Raw genomic sequence first — 18,660 nt, forward strand, 5'->3', positions numbered from 1 at the left:
AAAAAAATGATTGGGGACATTCTAAGATATATATGCAGTAACGACCACAATGAATATAATTGAAAGTTCTTTTTTTTTTTTTTAACCAAAAACAGAGTCAGCACAAGTTGAATTAACAGTTCTAACTTGAACTCATCAACCAGCTAAAGATCATATATCAAATGTGACAGTCATTATGTCTTTAAATTGCAGACGACTTTGGAATGTTATGGAGACAAGAAATTTTAACCTCTTCAGGACAGCTTATTAAAAAATGGAAAACAGGTTGCCAGGTTATTAAGTGTTATATACCAAAACTGCTGGCAATAATTAAAATACTAGGACATTCCAAATCTGGTAGTATGGAACTAAAGGAAATCAGCTTATTGATGATATAGCCAAATAGGGAGCTTTAAATACCCATTCTGTCTAGCCTTGAGAATGGCCACTGCTTTTAACCTTGTCAATTCAGTAGAAGATTTCCGTCTGCAGGCTCAGGAAACTGCCACTGAAGAAGAGAAACAAATAGGGCAACAAGAAGAGGGAATTTTGATCCCATCACATATATATATTTTGGAAATGATAAAACAAACAAAACAAATAAAAAATTATAGTGCCTGTTGGAGTTCAACCATTAACCCAGTATGTACAATCTTGAACTCAATGGGCACTTGAGAAAATGGCTATATGGGGAAAACTGTATGCTTGGAAACTTTCTCCCATGATGGCTCATAAAGTATATGTTTTTCTTACTAACTGCCCTAAATATAATCCTGGAAAATCACTGCATGGGTCACAAGGCCACTTTTTCCTTCCTAAGGCACCATTTGAGATACGGCAGTTGGACTTTGTCCAAATGCCACTGTCTCAAGAGTATAAATATGTTTTGGTAACAATCTGTATACTTTCACACTGAGGTGAAGCTTTTCCTTACAGCAGAGGAACGGCTATAAGGTTAAATTGCTATTTGAAAGGATAATTCTTGTTTGGGGAATTCCTTCCAAATTACACAGTTACCAGGGAAATTATTTTGCAGGACAAATAATTAAATCTATTTGTGACATATGGCCAATAATGCAGTATTTTCGGTGAACTTATCACCCCCCCCCATCTTCAGGACTGGTGGAAAGAATTAATGGCACTGTCAAAACTCAATTGGCAAAACCTTCAGAAGTATTTAATCTCTCATGGGCAAAAGCTCTTCTGCTAGTGCTTCTTAAATTTAGTCCTATGCCTTTTGGTAACATCAGCTGTCTCCTTCTGAAATATTAACAGGACACCCTATGTAATTAGATGAGAGAATATATGAACCAATCTTACTCAAGGGAGATATATTACATTATTGTCAGGGTCTTATTGAGGCACTTAAAAGAAATGAAAAAAGTTGGTAGTTAATTCATTTCTTGGTGAACTTCCCAGAAACAAAGGCCTTAAGGATCATGATTTACAATATGGAGATTTTGTTTATTAGAAAATATGTCAAATAAAAGATTTTTTTGCAGCCACATTGGAAAGGACCTTATTAGGTATTGTTATTGTTAAATAATCCATGCACTGCCAAATTAAAAGGCACAGACTCATGGGTTCACATCTCTTATTTTTAAAAGTGTCTTTGCATTAGACTGGTCTGCAGAGAAAACTGCAGAGAAGAAACAATACCCATACCAGAAGGAGAAGAAGACAACAGTGGTAGATAGCTGGCTCAAGAACCAAACCAGGCCTGTAAGACCCATCCTGGTAGTTCAGATGAACTAGTTACTAAATATTTGCCTCCCTATGAAAATTGGGTTATTTTTTTTTATTTTATTTTATTTTTAAACTTTACAATATTGTATTGGTTTTGCCAAATATCGAAATGAATCCACCATAGGTATTGTTTTTAAATTGAAAATTACTGCTTTACTCTAAGCTATTAATGATCATTATGGACATAAAATTATCTAGTAAATATGTCACAAAGTATGGCTATCTAACTGATTGTTTGGATCTGTCATCAAATTCCCCAGTCAATAAAAACTGACATAAATCCATTCATAATTCTTGTCACCAACTTTTCAGGTGTTCCTAAAATTACGACTCAACTAGAGAGACCTTGGTCTGGCCTAATCTTTCATGTTTGATTTCTTCAACATATTAATGGGTCCATCCTTTGTTTGATACTGTCCTCAGTACTTAGAGACTGAGCACACCCCAAGGTCCCCTTGTTGCATCACTTGCTTGTTTAACAAATGTCTTAAAGAGAAAAATAGGAGTAAACTATTCTGGTAACTCCTATATGTTAAATACAATACAGATGACTTTTAAGAAAGCCTGCAAGAAAATGATTTATGGTTTAACATTGTGTTTACAGAACTCCCAATTAATGAGACTTTCAATGAGAGCACTCTGGGAGGAATCACTGTGTCCCCCGGGTTTTGTTTTAATATTATAATTGACCCAGTTTCTGAAGGATGGGCACATAAATTGTCTTAATATCTGGCATACAGAAGGTTTATGCTTATTGGGATATTATGTTACCTCATTGTCTATATATAAGGAAATAGATGAATCTCCTTTCTCTCTTTATTACAAAGTCAATAAACACATGTTAGTAAGATATCAAGACACTTGGTTGCAAAGTGTTTTGTGAATTTTGGTTCTTAGTGCATGAGTATATGATCAGAAATCTATCAGCTGTTATCAGTCAAAGAGTCAAGGACTCTACACAAATCATGTCAGAACAAGCATCCCTAAATACCTTAGCCCAAGAAGTATCAGATAACAGGGTTGCCGTAGATTTTCTATTGGTTAAACAAAAAATATTTGTGCTCCTGCTCGCAACACTTGTTGCTCTTATATCAATACCTCTGGAGAAGTGGAGACATACCTAGAAAAAAAATTCCCCAAAGATAAATTGGTTATAAGATATAAGGGAATATAACTCTTTAAGTGATCTATTTAGTTGACTCCTCTCTGAAATAAGCATTTTTTCCCACCCTGTTTTACAGATGCTTATCATTTTCATAGTATGTATTACTATTCTTTTCATAGTTATCAATCTACTCATGACATGTATCACTGCTTTCTTTAAAACTATTGCTAAAAACACATTTTCAATGCTTGTTCAACAATGTGATATAACTGACAATATGTGTAGCCTATGAAATGTTTTATTGTCAGCATATAAAATGTCAACATATAAAATGTTTTCTTGTGTTTGTTCACTATATCTGATTAGTTCTGCCCCCTAAGTGGATAACTAAGAAAAAATATATATACATATATATGAAAAAGCTTGTCACTGAGGGACACAGTGGACCCACTAGAGGCAGGCAGTACCACCCTGGCACTGAGGGGCAAATATACTAATCATCAAATCTTTATATCAGAAGGTTTGCAATCAAAACTTGGAAATAAGGAAAGAAAATTCCACCTATTAAGTTATACTGTTGTTGTTTAATTGCTAAATAACATCCTACACTTTTCAACGCCATGGACTATAGTTTGCCAGACTCTTCTGTCCATAGGATTTCCCAAGCAAAAATACTAGAGTGGGTTGCCATTCCTTCTCCATTAAGGTAAGAAGTTATTTGGCTAATACATGATTGGGTTTATGCTAACTAGAAGAGCCTATACTGTAGCCTATCAGGTATACACTTTAAATCTGCTTTAACCATTAAAGCATGTACTGTCCAGAAGTAAGGATTATCTATTTTGAAGATAGTGATAAATGCATCCATTTTGGGGGTGAAATTGCTAGTATTCCATCTATGGTAAGACTCAATTCTCAGATGCAAAAGCCCTACTGACCCATTGTGTACATATGATTCTGTTTTTTCCCCCTTAAGCCTTGAAGGAATGTGCCCCTGCCATGCTTGTTATGACAAGATATAAAATTATGCCAAAAACCATGCATCTACAGAGAAGGTCCTCACAGCTATCTGAGAGACTGTCTTCCAGGTTATAGACCTCAGTCTGGCTGGAATAAAACATTTCTTAAGAGATTACAGTTCCAGAGGCTGAGACAGTAGGAAATTATGGAGCAGAATTTGAATAAATACTTGAGCTTGCTCTGGATCATCTGTCTGGTTGCAGGCAGAGTATGTGCTCTAGTTATTCTGCTCTGCTCTCTTTCTTTAGATTATACCATATAGACTAATATATAATTTTTCAGTTATTTCACCACAGAAGGCCATACTTGCTCCTTTCTAGTCTACTGTTCACTCCCAACTCCAAGCCACTCAATAAATCCAAATTTTTACAATTATGCACATCTTACAACAAGCACATTTTGGGTTGAGAGGTGTTATTTCTTGTTAGGTCCACACTTCAACAACATCAGAGATTAACATCTCCAGAAGCATACAGCTATACTCTGTCATTAACTTACTAAAAAAGTACATGCCAAGAAAAGGAAACTAATATACATCATACGCATGTGTGTTAGTCTCTCAGTCATGTCCAGCTCATTGTGACCCCATGGACTGTAGCCCACCAGGCTCCTCTGTCCCTGGTGATTTCCAGGCAAGAATACTTGAGTGAGTTGCCATTCCCTTCTCCAGGGGATCTTTCAAACCCAGGGATCAAATCTGGGTCTCCTGTGTTGCAGGCAAATTCTTTACCTTCTTTCCTGTCAATATATGTCATAGACGCCACAGTTCCTGAACTCTCTTATTAGAGATCTATTTGTACATATCTTGCGGAATGTTGTCAATAATAAGCTATTTTAGTAGTTAGGGAGGGACACGGAAACTTAATAGTTACTGAGAAAGGGTTAAAATCAATTTAGTATGTTAATTTCATAAGTTTTACTATATATTTTATAAACAGGGTATGCGATGTGTAGGAACAACATATATTCAATGGTGTGAAATGAATCTAATATGTTAATATAGGAACTGTGAATAACTTATTTCTAACAAATTTTATTAAAGTAGACAGGGCAGAGAATTTTCATTTCATAGATAATTTCCTCATATTTCACTGAATTTAAAATTGAATTAGGATGGTTCACAGTACTTGAAGACTATTCAAACCTTCACTTGTTATGTAAGGCAAGGACACATTGATATGATTTGAACAGAGCTAGTCAGTCATTCAAACTCTTCCCTACTGTTCAGCATTGCTAGGCTCCATTGATATTCACCATGACATTAATGGGTGATGAGCAAAACTGAACCATAGACAGAACTAAAGACTCAGCTTGTCAAAGGATGCTACTGGAAACAGGACATTTATGTCCAGAGAATTGAATCTCAGCAAATGCGCTGTGAATCTTGTTCATTTGTTAAACTACAGTTACTTTTACCTTATAAGGGGAGCCAAGCACAAAGTAAGAGTTTCCAGAATAGTGAAGTGGGGGTGAGTAAGGATAGGAAACTCTTAAGATCAAGGGAAGCAAGATTTTTCCCTCCAAAGAAATTCTCCTTCATGCTGGATTAAGTCACAACAGTTCAAATAATGAGCTATGGGAATCTGAGGAGTATAAGCCTTTCTATATTCTTATTTATGTAATGTTCTCAGGAAATTTATATATCATTTTGTACCAAAAAAAAAAAAAAAAAAAACCCTGCTTGTTATCTTTTGTTATCTTGTTATCATCACTTCATTGCCTCATTCTGAAAAATGCTACTTGTTCCTCTAAGGTAGCATATGCATGTATGTTCTGCTATCAAGAATTGAACCTAATACAGTTTAGTTCATTTTTATGTCTTAACTTAGTTAAGTACTTTCATGAGATTACTTTTTAAAATTAAGGTAAATTAAATTTTTATTAACATATAAAAATAAAAGAGATATAATTTTAACAAATATTCTGTTAAATTATGAAAGGTGTTCTCTTATATCAATTCATGAAATATACAACATCACTAAAAATCATTTTAACTATTTTAAGAATGATAAAATCAATTTTTAAATGTAAATATAGCTATATTTAGATGTTTAACAGCATTTTGGTAAATTTTAAAAGCTTGTCATGTGAAAAGAGTATCATATAATAACAAGACATATAAATTGCAATTAGGTTCATTTATGTGAATACCAGTGATCAATTCAAGCAGCTTTGTTAATTTTAGCCAATAATTTTAAAAAGTCATTATATCCATCAACAACACAGTGATAATATTAACATATATTCAGAACATTATCATAAAGAGAAAATAAATCATACAAATACGATGTTTAACATAAAGACTAAAATACTAGTAACATAATTATTAAGACTAGTAGAAATATAAGTCTTTAAAGAAATAACATAGTTGGTAGTATTATTTTACAAAAAATCCTAACATGTCTGTAGTTCACTATAGGCCAGTCATAGAGTTCATATATTAATCCATTTTACTATTTCTTTTACTTTTCTTCTCATAATTTTCTATAATTTATGGTACATTAGCAGCAATACTTTTGAAAATTACTATAAAGGAAAATTATCAAGAAGGAAATTCTTGAAATTCCAGAGAAATAGCAGAGTCAATAAATAATTTTCTCATTTTGTGAAAACAAAACATACAACTATGTTAAACTGTATCTTATTTTTAAAGATAATGTACCATATCATTCTAAAAATAAGTTAATCTAAGTAACATTCATTTTTGAACCTGATAAATTTTTTTCTCACTTAAGTTTTAAAAATGAAATGTTTAAAAAAGAAACATTTTTTATTTTTTTTTAATATGAATATTTTTATTGAGTGAGAAACAAACTGTTGGGGAGCAGGGAAATTTCCAAAACAAAAATAGATAATAGTATTTACAACTCTTTTTTTTTTTTTTAGACAAATTTTTTTTTTAAAACTTTACATAACTGTATTAGTTTTGCCAAATATCAAAATGAATCCAAAAATAAAATATTATAAAGGATGGTAAATGTTTAGTCTCCAAAGCTATAAAATTTGGCTTCATTACCAACTTTTGTGAAATTTGCCAGTCTTTTATTTTTAAGCATATTGTATTTTCCTAGATGTTTTTCCAATTTGTCTCTTTTTTTGAAATCAATATAACATTTTTCTATAATAAACATTTTTAAATCATTTTAGAAAGCTTAAAATAAAATCATAATAATGAAGATTAAAATTACCCCATATATAAATTCATAATCCAGGGTTAAAAATGTCAATGTACATTACCTATATTTGTATTCATTTATTACATTACATTTGCTGTATGTTACATTAATTTGCTATTTAGAATTTTTCACATAGAATATTTGCTACAGAAAAATTAAGAAAACTTTTCCATCTTTCCCATATATCAATAATGTATGTCATAAAAATAACCTACAAACTGAAATGACATTAGGGAGAAAGCTATAGCTTGTCTATCTTTATATTTAATAATAAAACTAATGGTGATGGACAGGGAGGCCTGGTGTGTGATTCATGGGGTCACAAAGAGTCGGACACAACTGAGCGACTGAACTGAACTGAACTGAAGTTAATAATATCCAGCATGTAAAGGTGAAGGGCTCTGGATTTCAAAACTGGGTCTCTCTTTTACTAATATGTGAGTTTGGACAAATTACTAATAAGCCTCATTTCAAATGCACAGAAACATTTCAGAAACTCGTCAAAGTGATGTGTGAGTAACTGTGAAATGATGTTTGTGAAAAAGGTTGGCACGTTTCCTGGCATAGGGTTAAGTGTTCCGTAAATGTTTTCTATTGTTTTTATTACTGTCCTTTACAATCTAAACAGAATCAGAGGCTTTTCCCCCTCTTTACATTATATGAAGGCAGATTTCATATAACAAGTAACAATTGGTCAAGTACATTTGGCCTTGGAGTACAGAATGAAGAAGGGTGAAGGCTAATAGAGTTTTGCAAAGATAACTCACTGGTCATAGCAAACACACTCTTCCAACAACACAAGAGAAACTCTACACATGGACATTACCAGATGGTCAATACCTAAATCAGACTGATTATATTTTTGCAGCCAAAGGTGGAGAAGATCTATACAGTCAACAAAAACAAGACCGGGATCTGACTGTGGCTCAGATCATGAACTCCTTATTGCCAAATTCAGACTTCAATTAAAGAAAGTAGGGAAAACCAATAGACCATTCAGGTATGACCTAAATCCCCTTACAATTATACAGTGGAAGTGAAAAATGGATTTAAGGGATTAGATCTGATAGACAGAGTGCCTGAAGAACTATGGACTGAGGTTCATGACACTGTTTAGGAGGCAGGGATCAAGACCATCAGCAAGAAAAAGAAATACAAAAAGTCAAAATGGTTGTCTGAGGAGGCCTTACAAATAGCTGTGAAAAGAAGAGAAGTGAAAGGCAAAGGAGAAAAATAAAGATATACCCAGCTGAACGCAGAGTCCCAAAGAATAGCAAGGAGATATAAGAAAGATCTCCTTAGTAATCAATGCAAAGAAATAGAGCAAAACAAGAGAATGGGAAAGACCAGAGATCTCTTCAAGATAATTAAAAATAACAAGGGAACACTTCATGCAAAGATGGGCACAATAAAGGACAGAAATGGTATGGACCTAACAGAAGCAGAAGATATTAAGAAGAGGTGACAAGAATACAGAGAACTATACAAAACAGATCTTCAGGACGCAGATAATAACAATGGTGTGATTACTTACATAGAGCCAGACATCCTGGAACGTAAAGTCAAATGATGTGATGCCTTAGGAAGCATCACAACCAACAAAGCTAGTGGAGGATATGAAATTCCAGTTGAGCTATTTCAAATCCTGAAAGATGATGCTGTGAAAATGCTGCACTCAATATGCCAGCAAATTTGGAAAACTCAGCAGTGGCCACAGGACTGGAAAAGGTCAGTTTTCAATCCAAGCCCAAAGAAAGCTCAGACTACCACACAATTTCCCTCATCTCACATGCTAGCAAAATATTGCTAAAATTCTCCAAGCCAGGCTTCAACAGTATGTGAACCGTGAACTTCCAGATGTTCAAGCTGGACATAGAAAAGGCAGAGGAACCAGAGATCAAATAGCCAACATCCACTGGATCATCGAAAAAGCAAGAGAGTTCCAGAAAAAGATGTACTTCTGCTTTATTGACTATGCCAATGCCTTTGACAGTGTGGATCACAACAAATTGTGGAAAATTCTTAAAGAGATGGGAATACCAGACCACCTGACCAGCCTCTTGAGAAATCTGTATGCAGGTCTGGAAGCAACAGTTAGAACTGGACATGGAACAACGGACTGGTTCCAAATAGGGAAAGGAGTACATCAAGGCTGTATATTATTACCCTGTTTCTGTAACTTATATGCAGAGTACGTCATGAGAAACACTGGGCTGGATGAAGCACAAACTGAAATCAAGACTGCCTGAAGAAATACAATAACCTCAGATATGCAGATGACACCACCCTTATGGCAGAAGGCTAAAAGAACTAAATAGACTCTTGATGAAAGTGAAAGAGGAGAGTAAAAATGTTGGCTTAAAACTCAACATTCAGAAAACTAAGTTCATGGCATCTGGTCCCATCACTTCACGGCAAATAGATGGGGAAACAGTGCAAACAGTTACAGACTTTACGTTTGGGGGCTCCAAAATCACTGCACATCACATCTGCAAAATCAGTTTTGCAGATCACTCCAAAATCACTGCAGCCATTAAATTAAAAGACGCTTGCTCCTTGGAAGAAAAGTTATGACCAACCTAGATAGCATATTAAAAAGCAGAGACAATACTTTGCCATCAAAGGTCTGTATAGTCAAAACTATTGTTTTTCCAGTAGTCATGTATGGATGTGAGAGTTGGATTATAAAGAAAGTTGAGCACTGAAGAATTGACGCTTTTGAACTGTGGTGTTGAAGAAGATTCTTGAGAGTTCCTTGGGCTGCGGGAGATCCAACCAGTCCATCCTAAAGGAAATCCGTCCTGTATCATTGGAAGGACTGATGCTGATGCTGAAAATCCAATACTTTCACCACCTGATGTGAAGAGCTGACTCATATGAAATGACCCTGATGCTGGGAAAGATTGAAGGTGGGAGGAGAAGGGGAAGACAGGATCAGATGGTTGGATGGCTTCACCAACTGAATGCCCACAAGTTTGAGTAAACTGCGGGGATTGGTGATGGACAGGGAAGCCTGCGGTGCTGCAGTCCATGGAGTTGCAAGAGTTGGACACGACTGAGTGACTGAACTGAACTGAACCGACCTGAACACTTGGTCTAATTTACATTTGTCAAGTCGTGCAATTCTTTCCTGATGAGACCAAGGGAGTGCCTTACCTACGAAATGGCCTTTTACTGAGAAGTTTTACAATGCCTGATGTTCCACTGCACCCTTCTTTAAGAATTCACAGAGCATCACTAAATGGTCCTTATAAATTTCAACAACCTCAGTCAATGTTGCAGATCTGGGAGCCTCCTTCCCTGTTATAGATCACTTTTCAATCCATTCTGAGCCTCTATTAATATGCTTGTCTCCCTGTTTTCCTAGTAGATCTTCAGACTCAATGGTGTTTCGAGCTTAGTTATATTCCTGCACCAGAAAGAAACAAAAATGTAATCCAAACATGATATACAAAGTGACTTTCACCTGTTTGCTATTGTCAGTGTATTAGTGAATGTCCAATTTTCATCAATATAATACATCAGACATAAATGCAACCAATAAAAGTCTATTTCAAAACAGATTCTTCAGAGTGAAATAAATGTAAATCTCTTGCTATATACTGAGTAAAACTGAGGTTCAAAAAAAACTGTGTGGTACTGTATATCCACACATCAGCAGTATACAATGAAATCTCAATCTTCATTCAAAGACAAGAAAAAACTACTTTTTATATATGTCATTATCATGAGAAACATCATGTCTCATTGTACCTCTGCTGCTGCTAAGTCGCTTCAGTCATGTCTGACTCTGTGCGACCCCATAGACGGCCTTCCACAAAACTCCCCCATCCCTGGGATTCTCCAGGAAAGAACAGTGGAGTGGGTTGCCATATCCTTCTCCCATTGTACCTCATGTTAGCTAATTTCTTCTCGTCACAGAAGTTAAAAATACATGCACTTATATTTAAAATAATGAGAAAAATAATAACATATTTACTAGTCTGATTTTACTATTAAATAATACCTGCATTTGGGTGTATACATTTCTGGACTTTATTCATACATATAGTTCTTATTTGTTTTCCTTTATAATAATATTGCTATGGCATTACAAACATTATTAAATAACATGAATTTCATTTCTACTTAGCAATTTTATTCTTTTTCTATGCCAGTGTTCTTTAATTGGACTAGTTAATGAAAACATAGCATTGAATTAATTTTTATAGTATATTTTTATTGTCCCTGTTAAGCATTTAGGGAGTTTTCAACTTACTGTTTAGATGTTACCATGATGATCATTCTTAAAGTAATTTTGTTTATGGTCCAATGTACTCTAAGGAAAAAAAATATTAAATACAATTGGAAATTTTAATAGACATGCATATTTATAAAGAAATACAAATTGCTCTTAGGAAAAAAAAAATAATTGCAACTATTTAATCTCCCACCATAATCCAAGCATTCAATTTTTATTTCTACTATAACAGTGGCAAATAGATGATTTTTATAGGTTCTAGTTTTGTATTAAAACTATATGTTTTATACTGGCTGGGTATTTTTTCATTTAATATGTGAGGTAGAACTTTTTAAAAAGTTAATAATAATCTAATCTCTTCAGTTTATTTTCTGTTGCTACAATATGTTGTCTGTTGTTCTACTTTTGTTCACCCACTTGCCGTTGAAGACTTTTAATTTGTTTGCTTACATTCTTTAGATGCTAAGAACATTAATAATTTTTCTATTAAGATTATTTTATTACATATATTTACAGACTATAATTTTCTATTTAATTGCTTTTGTACTTGAAACATTGTGGCTCAGCTGGTAAAGAATCTGACTACAATGTGGTAGACCTGGGTTCGATCCCTGGGTTGGGAACATCCCCTGCAGTAGGGAAAGGCTAGCCAATCTAGTATTCTGGCCTGGAGAATTCCACAGACTGTATAGTCCGTGGGGTCGCAAAGAGTCCGACTGAGCAGCTTTCACAGTCACAGTCACCTGAAACATACTTTTAAAAACTGAGGTAGCCAAATCTAGTTTTAAATATGTATATGCATAGATGAATAAAAGATGCAATTATATATTTACATTTGCATATGCACTTATAATTATATAATTTATAAAGATATATATTTAAACAAATTTATATCTGAATTAGTTTATATAGAAAGTTCATAAATATTTAACTGTCAGTTAAATATTTGCTGTATATTTTTATATTTCAAGTTTATTGAACCGATGAAGGTTGATATCACTAGTGAAAATCATATTGATACAATTAATTGCCAATATATTTTGATAAGAGGGAAACTTGGCTATTGTGGCATTCTTCATGAAAGACTATAAACTCAGTGCAACCATGAGGAAGTCAGAAAGACTCAAATTAAGAGATATTCTAAATCAGTTGAGATCATGAAAAGCAAAAGAAGACTGTTACAGATCATAGGATACCAAGGTGGCATGATGATTGATAAACTGGTGGCATTCTGAATAGAATCCTAGAAAGCAAAAAAACTTAGTGGAAAAACTGCAGAAATTCAAATGTCTCTAACTTACTTACGAATACTGTACCAGTGTTAATTTCTTGTTTTTGAAAAACCTACCATGATTATATAATATTAGGAACATTAAATTAAGGGTGTATGGAAACTCTGTATTTTCTTTACATGTTTTCAGCAAATCTAAATTTTTTCCAAATATATTTATTCATAAATTATGATCATGTATCTATATAATGACATATCTAAAATTTACTTTGTTTTATTTGTAAGACAAATGCCTAGCTTTTTCCTGCATAAGAATGGTTAATATTCTCAATGGCAAATATATTTCTATTGGCTTCTTAAAATTCTTATATACATTTTATATTATTAATTTCAGCAAGCCTTTTTACTTGTAAAAAATATACCTGCCTATTTTCTATTGCCCTCTCTTACCTCATGATTTCATGTCCCATTTTATCTCTCTGGACTTCCCTGGTGGCTCAGATGGTAAAGCATCTGTCTACAATGCAGGAGACCTGAGTTCAGTCCCTGGGTTGAGAAGATTCCCTGGAGAAGGAAATGGCAACCCACTCCAGTTCTCTTGCCTGGAAAATGCCATGGACGGAGGAGCTTGGTGCAGGCTACTGTCCATGGGGTCGCAAAGAGTTGGGCACGACTGAGCGACTTCACTTTATCTCTCTGAATATTTTCTTATTTGTAAAATACTTTCTTACTTTACATTTTATCCCTGATCAAAAGTATTTTTAGAATACAATCATATATACATTGAACTTGATTCTTGTCCTTAATCTGTCATACTTTATTCATTCAACTTTGATTTTGTATGTGTTGTTTACTCCTCTTTGTATTGTGACTATAAAATCAAGGCTCAAATTGCAATTTTCCTCTTTTGCATCTTATATGAGGACAGAGGAATGCATATTTTTCCTAGGTGAATTTTGAGGTGCTAATTTTCAACTTTTCATGGTAGTCACCTGCTCTTCTGAACTTGAACTCTCTTTTCTCACTGGAAGTTTCCCTGACTAATACATTTAATTGCACATCTGTGCCGTATCCTTGATCATGTTGAACTTCTCCATGTCCTAGAATTAACCCTGTGTTACTTCCTTTGCATATGAGACAGGTTAATTTCCATAATAAAGTAAATGTAGTGAGAAAGTCTCATGCCACAGGAATTATGAATTCAATGTTATAGTCTGTTTTAGAAATAGATTAGTTTATAGGTGAGGCACATCAGTATTGAGCTTTGGGGGTTTCAGAGAAATTTTCTCTCAAATTGATGATTATTTTTTTCTATTTTTGTAGTCAATGCAATAAATAAGTCTAGAATTTAGAACTAAAGAATGCATGTGAAGCAAAATCTTAAGGTTTTGGAAAATATATTTGTTTTACGTTCCTTGTTTAGGTACCACTGAAACTGCTTTAGTGTAGGGTGCTGCTGCTGCTAAGTCGCTTCATCCGTGTCTGACTCTGTGCACCCCATAGACAGCCTCCCACTAGGCTCCCCTGTCCCTGGGATCCTCCAGGCAAGAATACTGGAGTGGGTTGCCATTTTCTTCTCCAATGCATGAAAGTGAAAAGTTCAAGTGAAGTCACTCAGTCGTGTCGGATTCCTAGAGACCCCATGGACTGCAGCCTACCAGGCTCCTCCGTCCATGGGATTTTTCAGGCAAGAGTACTGGAGTGGGTTGCCATTGCCTTCTCCTTAGTGTAAAGTAAGTCACTTCAGTCGTGTCTGACTCTGTGCGACCCCATAGACGGCAGCCCACCAGGCTCCCCCGTCCCTGGGATTCTCCAGGCAGGAATACTGGAGTGGGTTGCCATTTCCTTCTCCAATGCATGAAAGTAAAAAGTGAAAGTGAAGACGCTCAGTGGTGTCCGACTCTTAGCGACCCCATGGACTGCAGCCTACCAGGCTCCTCCATCCATGGGATTCTCCAGGCAAGAGTACTAGAGTGGGGTGCCATTGCCTTCTCCGTCTCCTTAGTGTAGGATAGGTAATGGAAAAAATGTAGTCCAAGAACATACTTAAAAATCTTTCTCACTGATGTTGGTTATATCAGTCTCTTCCTTTTGCAACAACCAATTTCTAGATCTTGGTATATGTTCTCATTTTTCTATGAAATTAAAGTTACAGTCACATTTTATCTCTTTGTTATAGCTTCATAAGCAATTAAGGAGAAGGAAATGGCACCCCCCTCCAGTACTCTTGCCTGGAGAATCTATGGACAGAGCAGCCTGTCGGTGAGCTACGGTCCATGGGGTGGCAAAGAGTTGCATACGACTGAGCAACTAACACACACATAAGAAATTAAAGGAAAACTTTTAGCAGGTTTTTCAGGCACTGTAGGTGATTGTTCAAACTCATCATTTTACATTTTGTATCTTAATAGAATTTGTTTTCATTAAATCCTTGTTCTTTACATCAGATGACAGTAGCTACATTATATTCATGGGACAAAAATATTTATATTTATACATATAAATATTTATATGTATAAATATAAGTATTTATATTTTGTCTACATAATGTCATCCTTTTTAAAAATCAAATATAATTGGCATGGAAATAAACTTTATACAGCAAAAATTAGCTAGCAAATAAAGCATGGCTAAGACACCTTCTTGAAAACTTCAGAGAAATTGTCCAATCCTAAATTGATAAAGATGTTTTATTTTACTTAGTTGTCCTTTCCATATTATGTTAGTATTTAAGTTATTTAAAGAATATGGAGTTTATAACAAATATAACTGACTTTTAGGGTAATTGGGAAAAAATCTTGTAATTAAATAATAAAGTATCCTGCTAGAATAAGGGAAGAATTTGCTCTATAAATCATGGTAATTTGAACAGTGAAAACTGTACTTAAATTGGAGAAGTAAATGAGCTTTAAAGGGAAGAAGGAAAACTACTAGCCACTTCTCAATCAAAATGTAAACATGCATAAGACTCTGTGCTTTCTTTAAAAATATTTAACTGTTAAATTTGTTTCTTAAAATCTTTAAAATTATTGTTGCTGCTCTCCTTAACAAGCACACATAAATACAACTAAAACTTTGTGAAATGTGTCCTATGGTATCATATTGAGGATAAGTTAAAATTAGGAATAGCCTAGTTACCACCTTCTAATTCAGACCAAGTCCACAGAACCTGACAGTTTCAGGTTAATTATTGCTGCAAAACTATTCCTGCTAGATAATGCAGAGAAAGCATTACATTAATTCTTGCCTTTACTGTTCAGTTTTGCACAAAATCTAATTTGTTTTATTATAAATAGTTTCATTGTTTTTACATATTTTGAAAGCCCAAACTCCTTTATATAATGACCATATGTTAAATTAATATTTTAATACTTTCACTTTAACAGGGGTCAATGCTAAATATAATTAATGTGTATATGGAAATTTTAGGCTTCAATGGCACTCAGAAGAGATATGCTCAGTATACATGCAAAAAGAAAATAAAATCCTGTCATGAGAGCTTATTGGATGTATCTATTCACACTTCATAACGCTTTCACTTAGACAGGTATATTCCAATAGAAATAAACTACTCCGCTTTTGGAAGAGCCCTCCTGTCTCACTTATGATGTATTATAAATTGAGACAATCTGATTTTCACCTCTTAAGATACAGCTGTGTTATACAGCTTATATAGAATGGATGTGAGATCTGTCACCTCTAATAATGGAGGTCTTCTCTTTTTCTCTTGCAGCTAAAGAGGAGGAACTTTCAGACTCCCAGCCCACTGAGAGCTAAATGAACAAGGGATTCCCATGAGGTACTCACCAGATCACTGGGGCAGCTGGTAGTCTGTGCTGGTGCTGGGAGAAGAGCCTGAAGAACCTCCAACGATGAAGAAACAGCCAAGGTTTGCCTCTAGAGGGTGGAAATCGGTGTTTCCTCTTCTCACTAGCAGCTCAGAATCTGGTTAAGTGGCTCAGAGGGCCTCAAGCTCACTTCAGAAATTCAGGTCCAGCATCTTCAACCAGTTTTATCAGCTAATCCTCACTACCTGGGCCTTTCTGGGTCTCAGCTCAGGCTGCACATCTTGTGCAGCAACAGGAGCTTCACAGGGCTGCTCAGCGTTCTTTACCAAACTGGAAGTGACAAGGCAAAATTTACTGTTAATCATGGAGGTCGGGAGCACAAAAAGCGCAGGTGCGTCTGCTATTGCTTAGTTCAGGGATCAGGAGAGACAATGGGCAGTGTTGAGGCTTCCCTCTCATCCACAGATCCCTGTCATCCAGTGCATCCTGCACCAAAGGAAGGACAGCCAAGGGGAGCAGGCAGATTCGAAGCGAGTTTCAGTCTTCAACCCCCAAGGATACACAGTACAGATGACCCTGTGGAAAATGCGGTGTGTGCACCACTCTCAGGTTGTTGGGCAGAGTTGCTCTGAATTCAACTGCAGGCTGACGCCATTGTACCCCATCACAGTAAACTGAAACCAGATCTAGGCATCTTCAAACAAACGTCCCAAAGTCTCTGCCGTCTTCCTACTGGAGCCAGGGTGGGCCAAAATGTGTTAGCAATCCTTGGCAGTTAGGCTCCGAAAAGTGTCCTCCTGGTGTAACTCGTACTAATAAAACAATATCAAGTTCAGTTCTGAAAATGTGTGAGCTCTCACTCTAGCATCCATAGCCTTCCCAAAAGGCCCTCAGCGGGCTGCTTTTGAGGCGCTCCTCAGTCAGGCAAGGAGTTCTCGCGAGGCTTGTGCAGTTGCGCAGCTGAGAGGGCTGAGCGCCTCTGCACGTGGCCTACCATCACCATCTTGAATTGAGCATCTTGTGCAGCAACAGCAGCATCTGCAAATGGTACCCTGAGCTGAGGTGTCAGAGGAGGTTTTTTCACAGAAGAAACTCTGGTCTGAGGTGCCAGATATGAGGCTTCTGCACACGGCCCTCTGTGAGCCAGACCAGATTAAGCGTGGGGCAGGGCGGGGCGGCGAGGGGTGGAGGGAGGCTTTATTTTATTACCCAGATGATATTAATATATATACTTCCTGGGAACTGTTAATATGTTTTGCTGGTGACACCATCACAAGGTCTTTTTAAATGAACATGTGTGTGCCTGCCAAGTTGCTTCATTTGTGTTTGATTCTTTGTGACCCCCGTGGACTGTAACCCCCCAGGCTCCTCTGTCCATGGGATTCTCCAGGCAAGAATACTGTAGTGGGTTGCCACACCCTTTACCAGGGGATCTTCCAAACCCAGATATAGAATCCTGTGGCTCCTGCGGCTCCTGACTTGCTGGCAGATTCTTTACCACTTTAGCCACCAGAAAAGCCCCCTTAATGTACATAGAGTAACAGAAATATACTTGAGATATCCAATGATTCCTCTGCGTGACTTATTTACTTTTAGAACTCTCTCATTCTCTACCTGAAGGCAGATAAGGTATTAACGTGAGCTATAATAAATAACAATTTTCATAAAGGAAGGAAAGGAGAAAGGAAAATGACTTTGGCTACTGCAAGGTTGTATTCCAAATAGTTCAGGCAAAAGTCACAGAGTAAACATTTTCACTGGAGAATATGGACTGAAATAACATTAATAAACTTTTCTAACACTATTAAGTAATGTTTCTAAAGAATTAATTCTCATTAAAGATGTTTTCAACATTTCTAAACAGATTGTATGTTTCATGGGCACTGCAGTAGATTGATGATGGATTCTCAAAGATGTCCCATGTCCAAAATCCTGGAACCTGTGAATATATTAATTTGCATGATAAAGAAGACATTGCGGAAGTTATTAAACATTTTGAGATGGGGGTTATTCTGGATTATCCTGGTGGCCTAATGAATCACGGAGGTCTTACAAGAGGCAGACTAAAGATAAGAAGTGGGGAAGATAATTAAAAAAAAAAAAAATACAATGAGGTGGCAATAAGACCAGAGGTTGGAGTGGAGCAGGATAAGCCAAGGGATGCAGGCAGCCTGTGAAAGCTGGAAGAGGCAAGGGAATGGACTGATCACTAAGCCTTCAGAAGGATCCAGGTCCTCCCATTATACTGATTTTTGAATTCTGACCTCCAGAATTAGAATATATTTGTTTTGGACTTCCCTAGTGGCTCAGATAGTAAAGAATCCACCTGCAATATAGGATGCCAGGGTTCAATCCCTGAGTTAGGGAAGAAACCC

The 18,660-nt window shown here is 35.9% G+C and overlaps 1 long non-coding RNA gene across 1 annotated transcript; it reads right to left on the reverse strand.

The window, feature by feature from the left end:
* Positions 1-7,554: 7,554 nt before the first annotated feature.
* Positions 7,555-17,179, reverse strand: LOC129632862 (uncharacterized). Its single transcript, XR_008704708.1, has 3 exons — positions 16,305-17,179; positions 11,285-11,344; positions 7,555-10,435 (listed from the first exon to the last, which is right to left on the reverse strand). It is a non-coding gene; the product is annotated as an uncharacterized LOC129632862 (long non-coding RNA).
* Positions 17,180-18,660: the final 1,481 nt, after the last annotated feature.

Source organism: Bubalus kerabau, chromosome 18 (assembly GCF_029407905.1).
Source record: "Bubalus kerabau isolate K-KA32 ecotype Philippines breed swamp buffalo chromosome 18, PCC_UOA_SB_1v2, whole genome shotgun sequence".
In the NCBI taxonomy this organism is placed as follows: Eukaryota; Metazoa; Chordata; class Mammalia; order Artiodactyla; family Bovidae; genus Bubalus; species Bubalus kerabau.